This window comes from Gadus macrocephalus, chromosome 8 (assembly GCF_031168955.1).
Source record: "Gadus macrocephalus chromosome 8, ASM3116895v1".
Taxonomy (NCBI): Eukaryota; Metazoa; Chordata; class Actinopteri; order Gadiformes; family Gadidae; genus Gadus; species Gadus macrocephalus.
In genome coordinates, this window is record NC_082389.1 from 11034620 (window position 1) to 11043474 (window position 8855).

General features: G+C 44.2%; 1 protein-coding gene across 1 annotated transcript in view; it reads left to right on the forward strand.

Annotated features, from left to right (window-relative positions):
• Nucleotides 1–2458: 2458 nt before the first annotated feature.
• brinp2 (bone morphogenetic protein/retinoic acid inducible neural-specific 2) overlaps nt 2459–8855 on the forward strand; it is a 46341-nt gene continuing 39944 nt past the window's right edge. Inside the window, exon 1 of the mRNA XM_060058859.1 lies at nt 2459–2894. The gene's annotated coding sequence lies outside the window, so the exon portion shown is untranslated. The remainder of the gene's footprint in view (nt 2895–8855) is intronic.

Here is an 8855-nt window from a genome sequence, read left to right on the forward strand (position 1 = left end):
TGAATGTTCAGGAGGTGAAACAGCTGCTGAAACAGCGTGTTGGCCGAGAGGTAGTCCCATATGATTCCAGGGACCGAGGTGGTTTCCGTGGACGTCCAGAAGCTCCTCGATGATGAATGTTTCCTCTCTGTTAACTGAGTTCATATCCAGCCTCTCTCCCTCATCCATCACTGAGCTGTCGCTCCTTTACTGTTTCATTACAACCTGCTTCACCTGCTACCATCTACAGCAGCACAACCCTCCGCTAACCCCTCCAGTAGAGGCCCCTATCCAGCTAGTTATAACGATATCAACCCTCCCCTAACCCACCCAATAGAGTCCTCTAACCAACTAGTTATAACTATATCAACCCCTTACCCTAACTAGCTAGTTATAACGATATCAACCCTCCCCTAACACACCCAATAGAGTCCTCTAACCAACTAGTTATAACTATATATACCCTTACCCTAACTAGCTTAGCTTAACTTAACTTAACTTAGCTAGTTATAACTTTATCAACCCTCCCCTAACCCTTACAAGCTAGTTAGAACTATATCAACCCTAACCATTTAGTTATAACTATATATACCCTCCCCTAACCCACCCAATAGAGTCCTCTAACCAGCTAGTTATAACTATATCAACCCTTACCCTAACTATCTAGTTATAACTATATCAACCCTCCCCTAACCCTTGCCAGCTAGTTAGAACTATATCAACCCTAACCATTTAGTTATAACTAATTCAACCCTAACCTATCTAGTTATATCGATATCAACTTAACCCTAATGCTAACTCATCTAGTTATGAGTATATCAACCCTAGCAATAACCCTCCCTAACCCTAACCCTAACCCATCTAGGTATGAGTATATCAACCCTAACCCTAACCCATCTACTTATGAGTATATAAACCCTAACCATCTAGATATAACTATATCAACCCTAATCCTAAACATCTAGTTATAACTACATCAACCCTAATCCTAACCCTCCCTAACTCTAACCTATCTTAACCTAACCTGTAGTCTATCTCCCTAACACTAACACTAAAACAACATGGACACAGACCATGGACAGAGACCATGGACAGAGACCATGGACAGAGGGACAGAGACCATGGACAGAGGGACAGAGACCATGGACAGAGGGACACAGACCATGGACAGAGGGACAGAGACCATGGACAGAGGGACAGAGACCATGGACAGAGACCATGGACAGATGGACAGAGACCATGGACAGAGGGACAGAGACCATGGACAGAGACCATGGACAGAGGGACAGAGACCATGAACAAGAGGCCAAAGACCATGGACAGAGGGACAGAGACCATGGACAGAGGGACAAAGACCATGGACAGAGGGACAGAGACCATGGACAGAGGGACAGAGACCATGGACAGAGACCATGGACAGAGGGACAGAGACCATGGACAGAGGGACAGAGACCATGGACAGAGGGACAGAGACCATGGACAGAGACCATGGACAGAGGGACAGAGACCATGGACAGAGACCATTGACAGAGGGACAGAGACCATGGACAGAGACCATGGACAGAGGGACAGAGACCATGGACAGAGACCATGGACAGAGGGACAGAGACCATGGACAGAGACCATGGACAGAGACCATGGACAGAGACCGTGGACAGAGAGACTGAGACCGTGGACAGAGAACACGGTCAGAGACCGTGGACAGAGGGACAGAAACCATGGACAGAGACCGTGGACAGAGGGACAGAGACCATGGACACAGACCATGGACAGAGACTTTGGACAGAGACCACGGTCAGAGACCATGGGCAGAGGGACAGAGACCATGGACGGAGACCGTGGACCGAGGGACAGAGACCATGGACAGAGACCGTGGACAGAGACCGTGGACAGAGACCATGGACAGAGGGACAGAGACCATGGACAGAGACCATGGAATGTTTGGGTTAGGGTTAGGTTAACCCTAACCCTTACCTAAACCCTGACCCTTTCCTTAACCCGGCCAGCAAAGGACTGATGAAGTGACTGACTGAAGACTGCAAGGAAAGAAAGAAAAGTAGAAAGATTGAAAGATTGAAAGGGAGAAAAAAAGAGAAAAGATCTTTCATTACACCACCTGTCCTGAAGACACGCACACACACGCGTGCACACACACACACACACACACACACACACACACACACACACACACACACACACACACACACACACACACACACACACACACACACACACACACACACACACACACACACACACACACACCTCACGGAGGTCTCATCCTGTGTTCCAATCACTCCCGCTCGTCTCTTTCGATTCTTTCCCTGTTCTTATATTACTTTCCACTTTCAGTCTCATCCAACACCCCGTCCTCCCCTACTCCCCCCTCCCCTCCCTTCTCCGCTTCGCTTGTCCAACCAATAAGGGTAAGGAAGGCGTGTCTTAACGCGTTGGACGAGCAGAGAAGCAGAGAGAAAGGGAAGGCAGGAGAGGAGAGAGAGGTTCTGCAGAGATCTCATCTGTGCTCCTAGGATGAGAGAGGGTTGAGGAGGTGGATGGATGTGGGCTGATCTGGGGGGACGGGGCTGATATACGAGGAGATGTTCTATATTTGACACCCAGCGGATGAAAAACAATCCTCCGCTTTCCCTGAAAGGTGAAGCGGTTTTAATTCGGGAGCCTTTGAGCGAGAGACCTTAGAGCTAAGCATCCACCGGTCAGGACGTGGCGCTCAGAGAGAATCACACAGGGATGGATTCTAAAGTTGAACTTTTCCAGTGAATCGACGCAGACGCCATCGTGGTTCAGAAGAGGATGTGTGGATTATTGAAGAAGGAGTCGGAGAGTGAGGAGACCAGAGGATCGTCCTGATCCCAGGACGCTCTGAGGCGCAAAGCGGGCGGTCCTCACCCCAGGTGAGCTGCGTGTGTGTGTGTGTGTGTGTGTGTGTGTGTGTGTGTGTGTGTGTGTGTGTGTGTGTGTGTGTGTGTGTGTGTGTGTGTGTGTGTGTGTGTGTGCGTGTGTGTGCGTGTGTGTGTGTGCGTGTGTGCGTGTGTGTGTGCGTGTGTGTGAGTGTGTGAGTTGATGGGGCTGGTGGATGTGCTCTCTGTATGCAATGTAGTCAACACATCAACACATCAGTTCCTGTCGGATGAATAGCTCAATATAGAAAGAGATATTACAAACAAAGAATAGTCCCGCAATCTGAATCCAAATTCTTTAAAGTACTAGATCTATATCAACTATCTACTAGTGTATCCTAAAAGTACTATATCTAATATATAGGAGTGCAGAGTTATACTATATCTAATATCTATAGTATATCCTAATAGTACTATATCTTATATCTCGGAGTATCTTCATATATTAGTGCTATATCTAATAATTAGGAGTGTATCCTAATATAATATTACCAAATTGAATATCTAGGAGTATATCCTAATAGTACTATATCTAATATCTCAGAGTTTATCCAATTATAATAATACTAGATCTAATATCTAGGAGTATATCCTAAGAGTACTATATCTAATATCTAGGAGTGAATTCTAATAGTACTATATTCAGTACTATCTACGAGTGTATCCTAATATAATAGTAGGCTACTATATCTAATATCTAGGAGTGTAATCCCAATATAATATATCTAACAACTAGGAGTATATCCTAATAGTACTATATCTAATATCTAGGAATGTATCCTAATAGTACTATATAATATCTAGGAGTGGAGGGTTAGTACTGTAGCTACTAACTAGGAGGGGACGGTTAGTATGTCTTAAGGCCGATCCTGTTTGTGAATAAAGGTCTGAAGGCTGACCACTCCTCCTCATCTCAGATGTATGGATCGTTGTGTATCATTGTGTATCATTGTGTATCATTGTATCATTGTGTATCATTGTATCATTGTGTATCATTGTGTATCATTGTGTATCATTGTACCATTGTATTTGACGACATTTTGGTGTTAACATAACGCTGTTCAAATCCAAAAAGAAGTCAAAATAGATACTCTAGATTTACGCAGCGAGTAATTATGGACCTTCTTCACCAAATCATGGATCCAAGGTAGGCTATAGTGGGAGTTGATCCAAGGTAGACTATAGTGGGAATTGATCCAAGGTAGACTATAGTGGGAGTTGATCCAAGGTAGACTATAGTGGGAGTTAATCTAATTTAGACTATAGTGGGAGTTGATCCAATGTAGACCATAGTGGGAGTTGATCCAATGTAGACTTTAGTGGGAGTTCATCCATAGTGTGTGTTGATCCAGGTTCAGGTCATTTACAAACTAAACCTTCAGACTCGAGGAACCCTGGGGGGTCTAGACCTGAGGGATAGGGGCTCAGGGTCTAGACCTGAGGTATCGGGGCTCAGGGTCTAGACCTGAGGTATCGGGGCTCAGGGTCTAGACCTGAGGTATCGGGGCTCAGGGTCTAGACCAGAGGTATAGGGGGTCAGGGTCTTGGTCAGGGTCAGTGGTAGGTTTAGGTTTAGGGTCAGGGTTAGGTTTAGGTTTAGGGTCAGGGTCTGGGTTAGGTTTATGGTTAGGGTCTGGGTTAGGTTTATGGTTAGGGTAAGGTTCAGGTTTAGGGTTAGGGTTAGGGTCTGGGTCAGGGTTAGGGTTAGATCTAGGCTTAAACCGTGCCTAAACATTAATATTCTAGCATTTCAGAATAACAGTTATAATTTCTGGTGCCATCAGGCATGATATGGGTTTTAGTAGAAGTCATATTCTAAAACATAGTCACAATAATATTACCATTCTAAAACATAACATCAATATATTCTATAATTAGTCATTCTAAGGCATTATGAATCATGCCTGCACATTAAGACGTTTTGTTTATTTAAGCAATACCAATTATATATAAAGTATATGTTTATAATAAAAAGTTTATGTATATAGTATAAAGTATAGGTTTATAATATAACGTATAGTATAAAATATATGCATATAGTATTTGTAAATAATATAAAATATATATGTTTTTTATTCATATATATATGAGGAGTTAAGAAGGAGGAGGAGGAGTAGGAGGTAGGAGGAGAGGAGAGGGTGAGGAGAGGGTGAAGAAGTGAGGAGAGGGTGAGGAAGTGAGGAGAGGGTGAGGAGAGGGTGAGGAAGTGAGGAGAGGGTGAGGAGAGGGTGAGGAAGTGAGGAGAAGGTGAGGAGAGGGTGAGGAGAGGATGAGGAATTGAGGAGAGTGTGAGGAGAGGGTGAGGAAGTGAGGAGAAGGTCCATTGTTTCAACTGAACATTAATCTATCGACCTGCTGACACTTAAAACGGTCTGTGTGTGTGTGTGTGTGTGTGTGTGTGTGTGCGTGTGTGGGTTTGTGTGTTTGTGTTTTTTTGTGTGTATTCTTTAATACCCACCATCTTTAACATGGACTCAGATCGTGGATTAGAATTGATATCATGCTATTTAGAATGATAGAGTGGGTGAATGCTGGCGCCATGCAACCTGTCCTATCCCACTCTAAAACACTTGGTAATTGTTTCAGCAGCTGTGTTCATTTAGAATGCATTTTAACGTTCATAACATATATATATTCACATCTGCCTAGTCTCAGCAGGTAACTATATCCTTGATATCGGCCTAGTCTCAGTGGGTAACTATGTCCTTGATATCGGCCTAGTCTCAGTAGGTAACTATGTCCTTGATATCGGCCTCGTCTCAGTAGGTAACTATGTCCTTGATATCGGCCTAGTCTCAGTAGGTAACTATGTCCTTGATATCGGCCTAGTCTCAGTAGGTAACTATGTCCTTGATATCGGCCTAGTCTCAGTAGGTAACTATGTCCTTGATATCGGCCTAGTCTCAGTAGGTAACTATGTCCTTGATATCGGCCTAGTCTTAGTAGGTAACTATGTCCTTGATATCTGCCTATGCCCTTTTCGTCATTGGTTTGAAAAAGCTTCTAGAAATGTAGTCTGTGTTGTGTTTCTATGGGCTCGTCGTACACGATGGTAGGACGTGTTCTCATCGGTCTTCAGATCATCGTCTCGCCCTCCATATCAACCACAGCTCTGTGTTGAGTTTTCCTTTTCCTCATATGCTGAAATCCTCTGGGTATGTGCTTTCATTGTATTCTTTTATTGGATATAGGGTGTATCTCCTTTGTTTCTATTTGATGGAAACATCTGCAGTATTTTACTGTAACCTGTGATCTCTAATGGACTCTGTTTGCTGAACACTAAACGGCTCCGTGGATTGAAAACAACGTGTTGGCAGCGGCAGCCAGAGTATTTCTGTTCTCAGAGCAGATGTCTCTTTACCCCCTTTCCTCTGTCTCTCTCTCTGTCTGTCTCTCTCTCTCTCTCTCTCTCTGTCTCTCTCTCTCTCTCTCTCTCTCTCTCTCTCTCTCTCTCTCTCTCTCTCTCTCTCTCTCTCTCTCTCTCTCTCTCTCTCCCTCTCTCCCTCTCTCCCTGGTAATTTGAAGTGTTTTGACTCGTGATTCAACAGTAATATGAATCGAATTTAGCCCTAATTCACTCTGATCAGGTGAGAATTCTGATGAGAAGTTATTCCATAGAGTCGGGGAGATTCAACAAGGTTTAATTAATCTTAGGGGATTATACAATCGTGAAAGACCTTACACATAACTCCATCAATCTTACACAACAATATTGTTCCTGTAATTTGTGGATTGCAATGATTTGCAGCACTCTGGACCTGAAGGCAGAGCACACCCTAACCCTTACCCTCTAACCCTAACCCTCTAACCCTAACCCTTTAATTCACTTCAATTCAATTCTGTTTAATTAAGAAGGGGACAGTGCAAATTAATAAAACATATGATCATACATGGGTTAAAAATGCCAGAATTAGCCAAAAGGTCCACTGGCATCGATGTTAAATGAAAATACAATGAAACATGCTAAAAAAAACAACATAAACAGGACGGAACCCCAGAGCACCAAACAGGGCATCGCAGAACAAACAAAACGGACTAACTAAGGTAAAACAAGAGAACACAAAATATGGGGTATGGGTTAGCTTTAACCCTAATCCTAGCCCTAACCCTTACCCTATAACTCTAACCCTCTAACCCTACCCCTAACTCTAACCCTCTAACCTTAATCCTAGCACTAACCCTAACCCTCTAACCCTAATCCTAACTCTAACCCTCTAACCTTAATCCTAGCACTAACCCTAACCCTCTACCCCTAATCCTAACTCTAACCCTCTAACCCTAACCCTCTAACCCCAGCCCTAGCCCTAACCATGGATGAAAACAAACATGGCAGATGACATACAGAGGTTCATCTAACCCTCTAAACCCTCTAACCCTTACCCTATCATCCATTAGTAAAGTAGATTAATCTATGGTAGTTATTGTTTGATTCTATCTAGAAACCTGCTATGTTATAGTATAGTATATCCTACAGAATCAGAGCTCACGTCTCAGTGCTTAGCTTGGTTACCATAGAGCTAACTCTAACCCAGTTACCATAGAGCTAACCCTAACCCATAGTTACCATAGAGCTAACCCTATCCTGCTGATCTAAACGATAACTCACCAAGATGAGGACGACACCAGGTCCGCTAAGTGCTCTAATCTCCAAACATCAGGGAGGGTTTCACTTACCTTCTCCCGCATCTCTCCCCAGGATCGTTCTCATTGGCTCTTCGTGTTCTCCGGTCACATGACCTCCTACTGCAGGATAGGATCAGTTTTGTAGAAGTAAATATTAAACATGTAAGATATTATCGGTGGTGGTCAGGAAGGGCTGAATGGTTCAGGGATTCTGTAATAACTGCGGACTCATCGTATTAGAGCCTGGCTCAGACCGACTTGATTCAGGAAGAAGCTGAACTCTGATTACTCTGATTATACCAAAGCTACTTCCTGAGCAGCGTGATGGGTACAGTGGATACGACTGACGGCCTCCTCACCGTCTCCATGAGGGATGATGAACTATTACTGCATTGATTCCACCAGAACACTCCTAGCTTACAAGCCAATGTGAAATAGAAACTGAATCCGCCAATTGAAAACAATTATCAGATCCAGTGGGAGTTTTATCTCAGTTTAGCTGGGATACTAATAACCACATTTTATCATTGCCGCAGTATGATTCAAATTTAGTGATATATTTCCATTCGGGTTGATAACAATGGTATATGACCTATACACATATACACATATATACATCAAACATACATATATACATATATACATTACACATATATACATTTATACATATATACATATACAGATATATACATTATTATATATTATACATATATATACATGTGTTGTCGTGTTGTCATGCAGTGAAGATTGCTTCAATACCATCCCAATAGTGCTGGCGCAGAACCTCTCCTAGGTCCTGTAGACCTCAGAACCTCTCCTAGGTCCTGCAGACCTCAGAACCTCTCCTAGGTCCTGTAGACCTCAGAACCTCTCCTAGGTCCTGCAGACCTCAGAACCTCTCCTAGGTCCTGCAGACCTCAGAACCTCTCCTAGGTCCTGTAGACCTCAGAACCTCTCCTAGGTCCTGTAGACCTCAGAACCTCTCCTAGGTCCTGCAGACCTCAGAACCTCTCCTAGGTCCTGTAGACCTCAGAACCTCTCCTAGGTCCTGGTCGATGTAGACCTCAGAACCTCTCCTAGGTCCTGTCCATCATGGTCCTCAGCCTATCCCAGAACGTGGTCTACCCACCATCCCTTCGTCCAGGCAGACCCTCGCTGCAGCGGACTGCTCCTCTCACAGCTCAACGGATCTCCTGCTTCGACCGGACCCCATGAACCTCCCAGAGGACCTCCTCCAGAGGACCTCCTCCAGGGACTCTCAATAGGACCTCCTCCAGAGGCCCTCCTCCAGGGACTCCTCAGAGGACCTCCTCCAGAGGATCTCCTCCAGAG